This window comes from Dipodomys ordii, unplaced genomic scaffold, assembly GCF_000151885.1.
Source record: "Dipodomys ordii isolate 6190 unplaced genomic scaffold, Dord_2.0 Scaffold135, whole genome shotgun sequence".
Lineage (NCBI taxonomy): Eukaryota > Metazoa > Chordata > Mammalia > Rodentia > Heteromyidae > Dipodomys > Dipodomys ordii.
Window position 1 is genome coordinate 84,921 of NW_012267351.1, and position 17,073 is coordinate 101,993.

Genomic DNA, 17,073 nt, shown 5'->3' on the forward strand with positions numbered 1-17,073 from the left:
ATTACTAGTCAGTTCACAGATCTCCCACCTTGGATCAGACATTCCTTTGCATCAGAGAGGCGGTCCACACTGAGTGATAGGAAATTGCACTCAAGGTAAAAAGTCATTGATTATCCCTGATCCAATGCCTGCATCTTCCACATGGAAAACTCATGTCTGAGATGGGAAGAAATTGGCCAATGTCATGTGGTGAATCAATGTGGTTATTGGAACTAAAGAAAGGACCCAGAAGCCGGGCGCCGGTGGCTCACCCCTATAATCCTAGCTACTCAGGAAGCTGAGATCTGAGGATCGAGGTTCAAAGCCAGCCTGGGCAGGAAAGTCCATGAGACTCTTATCTCCAATAAACCACTAGAAAACTGGAAGTGGCGCTGTGGCTCAAGCGGTAGAGTGCTCACCTTGAACTGAAGAGCTGAGGGACAGTGCCCAAGCCTAGAGTTCAAGCCCCATGACCAACCAAAAAAAAAGAAAGGAGGGACCCAGAATTCCTGGAAATGTCAAGTTAAAAACTAAGTTTACTGCTCCCTTACTCATTGGATCGTGTTTATCTTTCTATTTTCGCGGTTGATCGTGCTGTTTGTTTTTCTTTCTTTTTCTATTTGCCTTTACTTTCTCTCTCCCTCTCTTTCTTTTTTTTTTTCTTTCTGGAAAAGTCTGATTGTATAGCCCAAGCTGACCTCAAATTCATAATCCTTTCACCTCAGTTTCCTGAGTAACTAGATTGCAATTGTTCAATTTTTTTTCTTATATCAAAGCAACCCATGAAACAAGAAGCCCATTCCAAAGCTCGCTCTCTCCATACATAAAACCGCTGCAATCCCTTTTCTGTGTATGTGGACATAGATGTCTCTCTTTCTCTGGCTTCTTATGGGAACAATTCGAGCTTCCTTCTTGCAATTTCTGGGTATAATAAATTCATAATTAAAAACAATAGGGCATACAGCCAAAGTGAACCCAGACTTAGCCTATTGTTTTGCAAGCTGCTTCATGTAAATGTTCATCAGTTGTAATATTTACATGTACTCTTAACTTCTATGATTATACACATAAACAATTAGCCAAGTGATGCTATTACTTAGAATAGCAAAAGGACAAACATGTTTGAAAGACATTTGAGGGGCCAACGTGTAGCTCAGTAGTAGACAGCATGCTTAGTATTGCAAAGGTCACAAGTTCAATCACAGCATCAAAAACAACAACAACAAAGCCTTTGAGATATACCAACACAGCTCAAAGCAGGGGATTAGCAGTGTATGAAAAATTAAACTTTATGATCGTCTTGTTCTTCTGTTTGAATGCTTTGTGTAGCAAATAGTGTAAAATCTCTCCCACCAGGAGAGCAAATAGTGTAACATGTTGACTGAATAAATTTCATCATAATTCATAGTAGTGAATTAACATTTTCCAAAAAAAAAAAAGTCCATGGAAGACACTGGACATTTGCTCACAGGTTTACAACAATCCATGTTGTAAAGGGAACTCAGAGAAACAGAGCAACTTGCCTAAAGCCACACAGGATCGCAACTTAGGTTAAGTCCAACCTGAGTGTGCTCAGTCGCCTCTTTGGTTTGCTACTGCCCTATCACCCCACTTTACATAGGCTCATGTGCTATTTTCTTCTAGTGGATCAGACACAACTCAGCAGCAGCCGTACAAATGGACTAAAAAAAGCCACGTCACCAGGGTCCTAGTCAGTTCTGCCATGAGTAGTCCCTCCTAAGAATGCCAGCAATGTGAAGCTGGATGTGAGGCTGTGACCCGAGCTAGTATTTTTATGAAGGATTTCTTCTGACTGGGAACGCTCAGAAGGAAGCTTGAATTATCCCCTATGAAAACATCGCCGGCTAAGATTATCGGTGGCATTTCCTTTTTATAGTATGGGGTGCTAATAATAGCCCCAACTCCTTCACCCAACTTTCCAGCTTTTTAAAAGAACAGTAGGGACGGGAAGGTTGGCACAAGGCTCACTGGTAGGAGTTGCTGGGGTTTTGCCTGAAGTGGGGTGGGGCAGGGGGATCAAGGAGTTTGTGGCCCCTGCACAGGCTCTGTGCCCGGGAGACTGCGTTCTTAAAGGAAGGAGGCTTGGGATGGAAGGCCCCAAGGACGGCAGCCTTGAGGGGTGTTCGTGACATTCAGAAGGAAGTTAGATGATCTACCCTAGGTTTCTCTTCCTACTTTGTGGCCCTGCTCCAGCTAAGCCCAAGCCAGCCCTCCCTTCCCAAACGCTGAATGCATGCAAAGTCGCAGTGATTCCTACTGAGCTTCGCACGTTTGTTAGAGCCATACCTCTAGCCCTTTTCGCTTTGGCTGCTGGGCTCACCTGGTCTGCCAGGCTCCCTTGCTGAGCTTCTGAGAGGGGGCTGAGCACACATTTCTCGTGGGCTAATGCCTCACCGTGGAATTGTTGCGCCACAGGTGGGTGATAGTGAACTTTCCAACGATTTACGGAAGTGGGATATTATTGAGAGTAGTATCGAGTGGTAGCTCACTGTGGTTTAATCTTGTGTTTTCCTGCTAACTAATCGTGTTGAACATCTGGCCATTCCTGTGGCATCTATTTGGGAAGCGGCTCCAATCTCTTCACCCTTGCTTTTAGTGACTCACCTTCTTATGACATCTTCTCCCCTCTTTTCTCCTCACCTCCACTTTCATTTTGTTTTTGTGTTACTGGGAATGGAACCGGGACCTCATGCTTGCTAAGCAAGCATCCTATCGTTGGAGCTTTTCACCCGGCTCTTTTGTTTCTAACACAGATTCTTGCTCACTTTGCCCAGGCTGACGTCAAACTCGCCATCTTCCTGCCTCCATCTTCCTATAACTTCAATTTCAGGCTGAGCCCTAGGACTGATTATAAACTCAGAATTCTTTAAACATTCTTGGTACAATCCTTGATACAAATCCACACTACAAACATTTCGCCCAAACAATGGCTAGCCTTTATTAGTTTCTTACTGGTTTCTATCTAAGTCCAGAAGTTATTTTTATTTTGGTGAAATCTACCTCATCAATGTTTCTCTCTCTTTTTTTTTTTTTGGTCGGTCCTGGGACTTGAACTCTGGGCCTGGGTGCTGTCCCTCAGCTCTTCAGCTCAAGGCTAGCGCTCTACCACTTGAGCCACAGTGCTACTTCCAGTTTTTTGAGTGGTTTATTGGAGATAAGAGTCTCACAGACTTTCCTGCCCAGACTGGCTTTGAACCTCAATCCTCAGATCTCAGCCTCCTGAGTAGCTAGGATTATAGGCATGAGCCACCAGTGCCTGGCTCAATGTTTCTATTTTATGGCTTATGTTTCTGTATCCTGTTCATGAAATCCTTGTCTACCTTGTGATTGTGAGTTGGTTTCTCCTGTGGTTTCTCTGAAGTATGGATGTTTGTATATTTGTATATGTGTATATGTAAGTATATATGTGTATGTGTATACATATGTGTATGTGCATGTATATACATGTGTGCATGGGTGTATATGCAAATGTGCATATAGGTATGTACGTATATGTGTATATATGCATGCAAGTGTACATTATGCGCATTGTGTATGTAATATGTGAGTGCACATAAGTGTGTCTGTGTGCATGTATGTGTGCACATGCATGGCATGTGTGCATGTATATGTGCATATAAGTATGCATATGTGTGCATGTATATGTGAACACGACTGTACGTGTGTGTATGTTGCATGTGCATACATGTATTGGTGCACACATGTATAGCTAGGTGTATGCAGTATATACATGAATGTGTATGTGTGCATTATGTTACATGTGTACATGTACATATGCATGTGTGTGCACATGTATCTACGTGTATGTTTGTACACATGTGCGTACACGTGCATTGATCCCACGTCCCTCACACACACCAGGCAAGGGCTGTACGACTTGGCTCCATCCCCAGTTCCCTCCTGAAGGTCCTCTGGACATTTGCTTCATCACTGTTTATTTCCAGCTAACTTTAGCATGCGATGTGCCATGAGCAATGCAGATGGAGCTCCTCCTTTCTCATGAGCGGCAGCATCCGCACTGTGTACGGGCAGCTCGTTTCTTCTCCCACTAACTTCCCCTCACGCTCCTGTCCAGTGTCCGCCCGCGCTGTGTGCCCGCTTACCTCTGGTCCTGCTACTGACCAGCATCACCGCCTCGGGTGAGGACTTCGCGTTTCAGAGGCCCCACGTCTCTATCTAGAAATGGAATAACAGCATCTGATCGGGGTGCCTTGTATTTCCTTCAAAGAATAAATGTGTGTGAGCGCTCTGTCTTGCTGTGCAGTGTGGCCGTCCGCTGCAGAGCTAGCTCCGTGTGTGCAGCACATTGCAGTTGAAGTTAGATTTGGACTTTGCTGGTTTTCCTCCTCCTCCTCCTCCTCCTCCTCCTCCTCCTCCCTCTCCCTCTCCCTCTCCCTCTCCCTCCATCTCTCCCTCCACCTCTTCCTCCTCCCCCTCCCAGTACCCAGAAAGTGCTAAGGCTATGTCCTCTTAAGTGCTTACTGGAAATGTGACTATCTAGTGGGCTACGAAAGTATCTTATTTCCTCTAAACAGTAGTCATGTTTCTGGTCCTCCTTCTCATGGCTGAGCACAGTGTGCAGCCCTCCCTGGCATCCTAACCCAGTTTGCTTCCATTCCATCCTCTCCTGGTTTCTAGATCGTAGGTCTAACAGCACGTTCACCATTCACCACCAGGTCTGAATCCAAGTGCTTGTGGTTGTAATAAAAGGCAGAAGTAAAAGAGCTGTGTGGTTGAAAAGCCACAGGAGGCCTCTCACATCCAAAGGACAGAGGTCTGAGCAGGCTGGGAGGAGCGCTCATGGAGCTGATCCGTGGTGGTTGTATTTGAAACCAGGTCTGGCTGTACCATAGCAAGGTGAGGGGGGTGGTGGGGTAATGGCAGGAGAGGTCTTTTCCAGCAAACAGAACAATTTCCTTAATTGTAGGAATACAGGAACGTGTAAGCCATTCTCAAACACTGTTTGACACTATGGTTATTTCTGCTGGATTCTGATGATAGATCTGATCTTAGATTTCTTCATATTGTGTTAGTACCAAAACTCGGATAAGAACTGAGCTGGGGCATCGGTGGCTCACACCTATAATCCTAGCTATGCAGGAGGTTGAGATCTGGACGATCAGGGTTGGAAGCCAGCCTAGGCGGAAAAGTGTCTGATTAACTAAAAAGCTGGGCCCAGTGGTAGAGCGCCAGCCAGGACACAAGCAGGAAAGCTGAGAGCTGGAGGTCTGCAGGTCAAGCCCTGGTACCTGCACCTTCATCGTCACCACCATCATCATCTCAGTGAGTGCTCACAGAACGGTGAGATGTGATGGCCCATTCTTTCTCATATACTTTTCTAGTTGTCTGAGTTCTTCTGAAATCCTGCCAAGGAATTGAAGGCCTGGGAGGCATGTTCTGTAGCTTGACCACAGAGATGACTCCAAAGGTACAGGGGGGCGATTGGACTCCAATTCAAGCCTTTCGGTTCCTTAATGTTGAACTTCAGAAACTCTTTAGAGAAGACTCCATGTTCTTGGTGTTGGCGATGTCCCCACAGACACCTGTGGCTATTAGACTGTTGGTACCACACACCAAAGGGATGTGTGTTGTGTGCTCATGCGTGCCAGTCCCCGGGCTTAAACTCAGGGCCTGGGCACTCTCTGACCTTTTTTTGCTCAAGGCTAGTGCTCTACCACTTGAGCCACAGCTCCACTTCCAACTTTTTGGGTAGTTAATGGAGCATAAGCATCTCATGGGCTTTGCTGCCCTGGCTGGCTCTGAATCGTAATTCTCCAATCACAGCCTCCCAAGTAGCTAGGAGCCACCGGCGCCTGGCCTTAAAAGATTTTTTTAATGATGACTTCGTTCATCACTAAGATGATAGACCGAAAGGCATTATTTTTGCAACAAGCTCTTCTTCCAGTGGGCTCTTCATGCTCAAGCCTGCCAATCTGGGAACTGGGAGGAGGTCACCTTGAAGTTAGCATTGCTGAGCTGCAGGCTAACTGCCTCTCTTGGAGCTGTTTCCCCGGCTTAGTTATTTGCTCGGAGAACAGTGTTCACAGAGAAGACACAGGCGGGGCTGTGCAACTGATACTGATCAATAAGCTCTAGGAAGGAGATGCCGGAGACTCAGCCCGAGCCAAAACGCACTTCCAGGATATCAACAGCTGTGCTTTCACTGTGCCTGGTAATAAAACCATGCCTCTACTCCATGGATTGAAAAAAAAAAGAAAAAAGACTGCCTGGTACGTTTGCTGCACTGTATTTGAGATGGAATTCCTTGGAATTAAAAAAAAAAAGCCCTCTGAGCGGTAATATCTGAATCATGGGCCATATATGGCCCTGAAATTTCTTGTCTGACTGGGCAAAAGGATGTGGGGGTGATAGAAAAGGCTCCTGGCTTCAGGAAGGCGCATGAATCATTCAACGCAGCGCTTGGCACCCACCCATCGTCACATTAAATCCCAGCGCTCACCCTCCTCCTCCTCCTCCACCGTAGCATCTCAGAAATAGCGGTTAGAGTGACTTACTAATGGAAGGTGCAGCTGGTCACTGGTGACTCACACCTGTCACCCTAGCTACTCAGGAGGCTGAGATCTGAGGATTGCAATTCAGAGCCAGCCCAGACAGGAAAGGCTGTGAGACTCTTATCTCCAATAAACCACCAGAAAACCGGAAGTGGTGCTGTGACTCAAGTGGTGGAGTGCTCTCTTTGAGCTGAAGAGCTGAGGGACAGTGCCCAGGCCCAGAGTTCAAGCCCCACGGCCAAAAAAGAAAAACAAAAAATTAATGGAAGTTACTCACATCTATGTAACTTGGAGTTTGCCAGAATTTTCATTTATTCATCATTGATCATTCACTAACTTGAGCTTAATAAGGATAGTAATCTTCTAGGCCCAGTGGTGGACAAGCATTGTGGCAAACATGAAGGTGGTGGATGTATCGTTCATACGGTCAGGCCGTTGCCAGGACAGACTTGGTAGTCCAGGACAGTGAGGAATGGCTCAAGACAATTCAATAACATTTAGATGAGATACAATATCAAATTGTGTGTGTGTGTATGTCAGGATAGGACCCAGGACCTCAAGCATGCTAGGTTAATGCTCTACCATTGAGCTACAGCCTCAGCCCTAAAATATGCTTCTTACTGAGGGTTATGACGAGAAGAGGTATGGGGAGAAGGCAGTCAAAAATTCCACACACACACAAAAAAAATTCCACACATAGGGCTGGGAAGGTGGCTCAGTGGTAGAGAGCTTGCCTTGCATGCCTGAGGCCCTGGGTTCGATTCCTCAGCACCACATAAGCGAAAAGAAAAAAAGAAAAAAAAATTCCACACATAACCCACAAAACTAAGACAAGGGAGGAAAGGGATGGATGAGAATATTAAAAGGGTGACACGGCTCAAGGTACATTGTATTCATAAACTGCTTTGTTGAATGGCATCTTCTATACAACGACTTCAAGACAAGTAAAACACATACACATTTGGGGCACCCTGGTTTGGTGGGGGCTGGTGTCAAATACCTTAAAATCCATCTCCCAAACAGCTCGTGGAGAGTCCTGAATCTAGGGCAAAAGAATTGCTTGTGATGGTGCTGGCCAGGCACTATAGTTGGCTGGAGAAGTATAGGTAATCAGACACAACCACGCTTGCCTCCTCTCCCTGTGGACTAACTGGTGTTACACAGCGACAGAGGCCACTCTGTGTGCCCCCCACCCACCCTACCCTCTCCCAGGCTCCTTCTCCATTGCTCATACCGCTCCCTCCCTCTCTCAGTTGCCCAGGAAATCCTAGCTACTTGGAAATACATGCTCACCTTCTAACATTCAACTTGAGTAACTCTTTGTCTGTGCCTCTGGGCTACTCTTCTAGGCAGAATTGCTTATTGCGTTGCCTCCCATTACCCAAGTTCTCATCTTCCTTCCTCTTCTGGTCAGAACCCCTGCCTTCCATCACCCGGGCCCTTGTATCCTCAGACCCTCACCTCCTGGCGCTGAGGACAGGCAGGATTTATACAGAATATCACATTCTGGATAATTGGGTCAAGGAAGACCAGTTAGGAGCCATTCTTGGCCTTTTTCACACTAGGATCATTTGTGCTGGGTCTATAGTCTGTCTCCTGCCATACTGGTAAGTTCCTTCAAGGCAGAGATTGTTCTTTGATTTAAAAAAAATGTGGCTTCATGGTAGAGCGCTTGCCTAGCATGCATGAGGCCCTGGCTTCGATTCCCTGGCACCACATAAGCAAAAAATAAAGAAATAAAAGAAAAAAAAACATTAAAAAATGAGTTTACAAAAAGAGTTAAAAATAGGTATGTGTGTGAGTTTGTAAACATGGTATGTTCGGTTTTGTCAACAAGTGTTCGTGATCACTTCTCTGTGAGAAGAAAATTGAAAACCCAGCAAAGCGTTGTTAAACACATCCTCCTCCCTCTGCTCAAAGAGACTTACTACACCAGAGATACACAATGCTCCCATTTTTCACATTTATAACACAATTGAACATGATTTTTATGACTTTTTCACTTAGTAAGAATGTGAATTTCCCCCCTTTATTAGATATTTTCCACATGATTTTTTATTTTCAGTCTATTATTCTGTCACATGGATAAAATGTCATGCCGTATTCATCATAAATCCACTATCAACCTTGATAGCTTCTGCTGCCACTTATGGGCCTTGAACTCTGGGCCTGGGTGCTGTCCCTTAGCTCTTCAGCTCAAGGTGAGCACTCTTCTACGTGAGCCACAGTGCCACTTGCAACTTTCTGGTGCTTCATTGGAGATCAGATTCTCACAGACGTTCCTGCCCTGGCTGACTTTGAACTGCAATCTTTAGCTCTCAGCCTCCTGAGTAGCTAGGATTACAGGCCTGAGCCATGGGCTCCCCACTTTCACCATTATTCTTAAACATGCAAAGATTAGTCGTTAAACTAAATGACACTGGGTCAACACAATTTCTGCCTGGGAAGCGCACGAGTAATCTAACGCTATGGAAATCTATGGCTTCAATCACTCCGCTTCTATAAACAAGAGTTTGGGCCTGGCTTAACCACGTCTTCTGCTTGAGTCTCCCGGGCTACGAGCAAGGTGCCGGGCTGGGTTGCAGTCTCACCGTAGGCTCAGCTGGGCAAGGATGGATGGCTTCCAAACTCTGCTGGTTGCTGGCAGAATCCGGGTCCTTGCAGGCTGAGGGCCTGAGCCCCATACCACTTCTCCATTCTCACAGTCGGATTGATCACCACCCTGATCCTGATTTCACATGGTATTTACTTTCCTATCACAGCAAATGCCAACAGAACCCCAGCTAGGCAAAAACATGATGTCATGGGAGGAGGGAATGTGGTAGGATTTAATGTTGAACCTGTGAACTGCTTCAAGCTAAAAGTGGTATCCAACAGACAGTACTGCATTCCCTTAAAAGGTAAAATGTCCCCTGGTGCCCCTTTGGGGTGGAAACTGTGGTACCCAAGGGTGATGTGCTATACAGTTTGGGACCCATGGCCACAGGGAACAAATGGTCCTCATCTGTACCTCATTCCAGAAACCAACATAAATTTCAGCTAAAGTGCAAAGGTAAATGTGAAATGGAAGTGTTTCTCTTTTAATTTTTGAGAAGAAGGCATGTTGTTTGATCCTGGGGTAGGAAAAAAACATTCCTTAAATGGGACCCAACATGTGCTAACCACAAAAAAATAAATAAACAAAAATACAGCTGGACACCAGTGGTTCACACCTGTAATCCTAGCTACTCAGAAGAGGTTGAGATCTGAGGATTGCAGTTTGAAGCCAACCCGGGAAGGAAAGTTTGTGAGACTCTTATTGCCAATAAACCACTCAGAGAGACAGGGAGAGAGAGGAGAGAGAGGGAGAGAGAGGGAGAGAGAACAAAAGCATACCTCATAAAGTGAAATAAGACATTTGCACACATAGCTGACCAAAGGCTTGTAGCCAGGATGTAGAAAGAACTATTAACCAAGAAGAAAAAGGCTACCCAGTACAAAAAGGAGAAATACCTTTGAACAATCATCAGAAAAGAATGTCCCTTACTCATATAGAGTATTCTCAACCTTATTCATCATCAGAAATGCTAAAATTGAAACCAGCTTGCTCTCGACATTTACCACATCTCTAAATTTTTTTTTTAATGGAAAATACCAAGTGTTAATAAGCATACAAAGAAGCCAGAACTTTGACAAAGCTGATGGAGCATATAAATGGATAGGGTCATTTTGGTGAGTTGTTTACCAGTATCTTCTAAAACTGACCATAGCCAGGCGCCAGTGCCTCACACCTGTCATCCTAGCCACTCAGGTGGCTGAGATCTGAGGATCACGGTTCAAAGCCAGCCCAGGCAGGGAAGTCTGTGAGACTCTTATCTCCAATAAACCACTCAGAAAACCAGAAGTGGTGCTGTGGCTCAAGTGGTAGAGCGCTAGCCTTGAGCTGAAAAGCTGAGGGATAGCAGCCAGGCTCAGGGTTCAAGTTCCACCACCGGCAAAAAATTAAAGCTGATCATATACTACAACCCAGTATTGTCCTCCCCATCTACCCAGCAAAGATCTATGTTACCCGAAGTGTGCTCATGACAGTTCCATGTACAATGCCCTTTATCCAGAAGCAACTCAAATGTCTGTAAGTGGGACACATACATACATTGTGGGACATTCAAATAAGGACATACTGTACAGAATACACAATCTAGAATAAGAAACAATACAGCAGAATCTCCTAAACATATAATTAAGGACTCTCCTCACAAATGCCCATGTAAATGCTGCCTGACCCCGTCTGTGCCAAGTGAAAATGAGGCAAAATGAACCACCTCTCTTAGAAGGTGAATGGTTGTCTTGATTGGAGGTGTTTTTTTGTGTGTTTTGTTTTGTTGGTCATGGGGCTTGAACTCTGGGCGTTGTCCCCTCGGCTCTTCAGCTCAAGGCTAGCACTCTACCATTTGAGCCATGACACCACTTCCAGTTTTCTGAGCAGTGTATTGTAGATAAGAGTCTCATGGCCTTTCCTGCCCGGGCTGGCTTTGAACAGCGATCCTGAGATCTCAGCCTCCTGAGTAGCTAGGATGACAGGCGTGAGCCACCGGCACCCGGCTTTGAATGCCATTTTTAATGGGCAGTATTTATTGGTGGGATTTTCCTTTATACCTTCCCCCGCCCCCTTCATTTTATTTGAAATGTACGAATGGAATTTATCTATACACCATTCACTCTTTCTGAATGCTTATCTCAGAGAAGGGCTATTTGTATGGTTTGCTTGTAGTGTGTCTTGATCTTTTGGCAGAACTGAGGAGCCAAGCCTGCCCCATCTCCGGGCAGCCTTCAGGCCTCATGCCTTGCCGATTCATCACTTTACACTTCTAATTTGGCTTTCGTTACTGGGTGTGACGGTGACCTTGAGTAAGGCAATTTCCTCTTTCTGGATGGTGGTAACCCTCACTACGAAGCGAAATAATGATCTTGTCTTCGGAACAAGACAGTTTCTCTACTGCTCCTTAGATCTCAGATCCTGAGATTTACGTTTCCCCCCTCCTCAGCAGTCTGGTCAGGAGAAAGTCACCTTCAAATGCTGGAAAAAAACCAGCAACATGATTCCTGGATCATAATACAAAATAGAAATGCAGGACGCTTTGTCCCACAATGATGAAGAGGTTTTGGGATGGAATCCACAGAGCTGTTGCAAATGATTCTCTCCATTTGATTCTGATGTGAGCTTGAAAAACAAAAAAATCACTGCTGTAACCCTCCTGCCTTTTCTGCTCAGAACATTGTTCTATCTCAGGACATAGGAGTCTTTGACCTGTGTTTACTATTTGTTAGTGTTCAAGTTTGGATGTAAAATGCTCTGAAAAGGCTCTTGTGTTTTTTCTCCTTAGCTCTACCTCTTTCCTCTTCTCTCTCTGCCTCCCTCGCTGGTCTCATGGGGATTTTTTTGCTTCCCCCCCCCCAAACATTGACCTCTTCTTTGCTGTATGCCTTTGTGTGTTGTAGATTTTCCTCCTTTGAGACCCAACGAAAACCCACTTCCTTCAGGAAGCTTTCTTTAATCTATAATTCATAGATTTTTCTTTCATTTATCCCCAATCTCTCCTTTCCCAGGGCCCAATCAAGTCTCCACTTCCATTCCAGGTAAAACTTGCTCCCCATTGGCCAAAGGTAAAATCAAATTTTACTGCCTGTCTCCCAGCAATGCCTTTCAAGTTTTAATTTGTACACAAATCACCCTGAATTGTGAGGTCTGGAGTCTGGGCCTGAGAAGCGGCATTTGAAACAGCTTCCTGGTCTGTGGAACATTTGGTAATAGTAGTAGGGTTTTGTGGCACTGAAGTTTGAATTTGGAGCCAAATTAAGTAGGTGCTCTATGGCTTAAGCCCTGCCCATCACAGTTGGACCTTCTAGAAAGCAAAGTTCCTTACATAAGCACCGTTAGTTTCCAGAATACATGACAGTGCTTTACATACGGAGGAATAAAGGAAATAATAGGCTCAGTAGCTCCTCTTGTTTATTTACTCGCTTAGAATGCCGGTTTCTACTTGGGCTCACCGACACCCAGCCCACCTAGCTTTGAAAATGCAATAAGATAATGCAATGAAATGTCTCTGTAAAAGGCTTTTTTTTTTTTTAACATCAGGACAGGAAAAAGTGGCCAGTGCCCGTGGAAGGAAGCAGCTGCAGGAAGCTGGCTCCTACCGTACTCTTACATCATGATCACTGATAAAAATATTTGACTTCCGGCTTCCAGACCGGCAGCTAAGCATTTTAGGATTTGTCAGCCCATCCCACAGATAAGGAAAAAGCAGAGCAAGCTGAAAAGGCGGCATCTGAGAATGAGGTACCAGCAAGTGGGAGAGAGATGGACAAGTGGAGGCCAGACAGACAACCATAGCTGTAGCTGACAGGCGTAGCACCCGGGGAGGAGGGCTGGAGGTTAGAGCTGTGGTTGGTGAGCTGGGGGCAGGGTGTCACCGCTCTGAGAGCTGGACTGTCCACCTTGGCCCAGTTCACACACTGCTCACACTCGTGTGAGTTGTGCCTCCAGGAACTATTATTTCCTCCAGGGAACATCAGAGAAAAATCCCCCTGTACCTTGAACAGAGGAGGGAGAAAGGAACTATTAGAAACAGACCTGAAGATTTGGCAAGCCCTGCTCTTAGAAGACACTATTTCCCTAGGGCCAAACACTCTAGAACGTTATCCCAGCTGAATCTACCCAAAGACAGGGACATAAGATCACAGTGCCCGCCAGCCTTCCGCAGGAGAAACGAGGAATCCATGACTCCAGCCCTCCAGCCTTCCGGCCCAGCCACCCGAAGGGAAGGCAGTTGGGAAGCACAGGTTTTCCAAGACAGACCTACCACAGGACTCTAGAATGCTCTTCTCCCAAATTTTAAGACCACATTACCAAAGGTCTATTCACCACAGCTCCTGTTTTACCTAGTGTATTATTCTGGTCACCTTTTGATCAAAATTACCAGGCATATGAGAGAAAACACACAGTCTGAAGAGATAAATCAAGCACCAGAACCAGAGTCAAATGCGATAGAGATTTAGAGGTTTGTTTGTTTTTTTTATATACTGGCAATTACAAAATTCAATTATTACTATGCTGAAGGGTTGAATGAAAATGTACAAAACATTTGAAAACAGATGAGTAATGTAAACAGAGATGGAAGTCTGAAGGAAACATCAAAAAGAAATGCTACAGATTTAAAAAAAATTCTCTATTTGAGATGATTTTTTGTGTTGTTTTATATGTTTACTATTTACCCACTTCCTATTGCTAAAGTAATGATTATTAGAAGTGTATGTGTGTTTGTATTTGTGTGTGTGTGTGTGAGAGAGAGAGAGAGAGAGAAAGTTCAAACCAAAAGGATTTCATCCATAATCTCATGAGACAAAGGAAACCATTGCTGACATTTCAGACATATTTCCTTCCAGTCTTTTTTTTAATGTCTTTTATTTACATAGCTGAGATCATACTTAACTGTAATTTTGGATCCTGTAATTTTTTTTTTCACTTAACGTCAGAGTGTAAACTTGCATCATTTAAGTGGTTTCACATTAATCCATCATATGGCTATTAAATAATTTATGAGCTGTTCCTTCACAGCTGGGTATTTAGGTTGTTTCCAATAGTTTCACTATTATAAATAACCTGCTAGGAACATTCTAGTCCATAAATCGGCGTGTGCATCGCAGATTATGTTTTTCTTTTTTTAGGATCGTTTCCCAGAATTGTAATGACTAGGCTCAATGGGATGAATATTTTAAAGATCATATAGAGATGTAGGATTCTTTATAAATAGAACATACATTCTTCACAAATTAATGGAAAAGTCGGAGGTCAGAAGTTGTGGACATACTTGTTCCTGTGTGGAAGGGTGGGGTATGATGAGAGACAGATCTGGGAACCTCCAGATTCCTTGGTGAAACCTCAACCCCTGGACTTCTCTCTTGTGAGCACATTCACAGTATATACTGGTGAAGCACACATCAACCAAGGCCCAGGAAAATGGAAGTAAAATATGAAATCTGTCTGTCTTTTTTTCAAGACGTCCTCACAAACTCGGGTATGTGTGACACTCCTGCATGCTCCTCTTGCCTCTGTGACTGCGTCATCAACAACTTCGTGAAGCTTCTGAGTGGGATGGAGTCCAGCTGACCATTCCTGTTCCCAGGTTGCTCATCAGAAACTTGGGGCTAGAACGGGGAAGTGATTTACCCCGGGTCACAGGGTTTTCTGGAGAGATCGCTGGGACTTTTGGCTCTAGGACTACTGAGTCTTTTGGCTGTAGGACTACAGCTTCTATTATGTACTGCATTTGTCCCCTCACCCCATGTACCTAAGTAGAGTAATACAAGAGGTAATACAAGCATGATAGGACCTCTGTTCTTCCCAAAGCTCCCCCCTCAACAAGGTGGAGAGGGGAGGCTGTGTGCAGACACACAAAGGTGGCCTTCTATAGACCAACGTGGTCTCCCCAGAGATCACCCCAGTGGCTTGCTGTCTTGCTCTTGGGTGTCTAGCCTTCCACACTGGGAGAAAATACATTTTAGTGGTGTAAGTCACCCAGTGGTATTCCTGGTATTTTGGTCCTGAGAAGTATATGATACTCCCATCACCACGTGGAGGTGGCTTCAAAGGAAGAGACTGCATGAGCACATGCTAAGACTGTTGTATGCTAACTCAATTAATGGGGTCCAAAGATGCCACCATTCAAACAGGTCGAATTTGGAGTGTTTATGAACGGGTTGGCAACTGCATGGTAGACTTCTGTCTCAAAGACCAGCAGCCCAGAACAGAGCTAGCACATAGCTTTTAAAGACCACTTTACTCCAATTAAAAGTAACAAGGATGTCCCTCCCCCACAGTATAACCCCTGCTTTCACTATATTTGATGTCAGTATAACTTGTGGAGGAGATGGGGAAAAACCAGTTGTTTAAGGATACAGATGGACCTGTTGCAACAATGAGAAGTACAAGTTGTCATGTCCAAAACGAGCTTTACAACGTCGGTGCAGGGGGGGGGGGGAAGGGGGGGGAAGGAGAAGGATTGGGATTGGGGGGGGAGGGGGGAGGCTGGGAAGGGATGTGAAGGGTAAACAAAGGAGGAGGCTGCAATGCTTGGTAAGAAATGTACGCATTATCCTGCCCATGTAATTGTAACTCCTCTGTACAGCATGTTCACAAATAAAATAAAATTAAAAAAAAAAGTAACAAGGATGGTCACTGGGAGCAGTTTTTAAGCATGTTCTTACCTGGAACTTATTAAGGACAAACCTGTAAGAATCCTCTGTCCTTCTGCGGGCCCGCTAGAAACCACATGCATATAACTGCAAAATAGCACAGAGACTAAATCACATCATTTCTTTGCGCAAACACCCCTTGCGGTCTATTGTAGGGATTAACATTACAGCTACGTGGAAGAGAATACAAGCAAATCCGTCAAGAAGGCCAAGGTTCAGGGCGATGCAAAAGTCTGAGCTTCAGTGGATCTGAAATGGCTAGTGCCTTCCATCCTGAATCCACAGGTTTTAGTCAAGGGTGTTGGAGCCAGTCAGGGATCTGGTCTACCTTCACTGCGGTGGGAGCAGTCAGGATGACAATGTAGGGTCTCTTCCAGGCGGGAGTAAGGCCATCTGTGACAAATTTCTTGACCCAAACAAAATCTCCAGGTTAGAAAGGATGGACTGGAGCTGAGCTGGGCAGAGGTCGAATCTCTCGGACCTGTTTATGTGCTTCCTGCTGAGTCTCCTGGAAATTCTGCAAGAACTGGAGTAAGTGTTAAGTTCAGCCAAAATTTAAAGAGAAGCCTACGGAGTAAAGGGGGGGGTATCTACCAAACATTACTCCAAATGGGGTAAACCCTGCCCTAGAGGGGGTACATTGAGTTTTCAATAAAAAAAAACAGTGGTAAAAGATGGGTCCAGTTGTCACCCATGTCTAAAATGAATTTAGTCAAGGTTTCCTTAAGAGTCCAAACCATTCGACTTGCCCTGAACTCTGAGGTCGACAGGCACAGTGCCATTTCCAATGAACATTTGAGGCTTTTGCCACTGGTTGGGAAATGTTTGCTATAAAAGCTGGACCATGATCAGAACCTAAGGTTAAGGGCAAGCCGAACCGGGAGATCATTTCATGCACTAGGTTTTCCTTTTTTTTTTTTTGTCACAGCCATAGCTGTTTCTTGCCTTGGTGGGAAACACTTCTACCCACCCTGAAAAGATATCTATGAACACTAGCAGATTTTTATATTCTCAGGTGGGGGGTTTACCTTCAGTGAAGTCTAGTTCCCATGGGAACTACTTCGTGGGGGTGGGGGTGGGGCTCTGGCTTTTACTCCTGAAGGTGTCTTCTCACCCTCTCTTGCATTCACCTGAGCACAGGTAGGGCACCTACAGATCATTACTTCAACTACCTGCTCTAATTTAGGAACAAAATCATGCCCCTTAAGAAGGCTAGCACTCTTGATTATTCCTGATTGGGTTGCTTTTGCATCAGATCACCCAAGGTTCTGCCCAAAGCCTTGGGCAGGAAAATCCTACCTTCTGGAAGGATCCATTACCCTTCAGG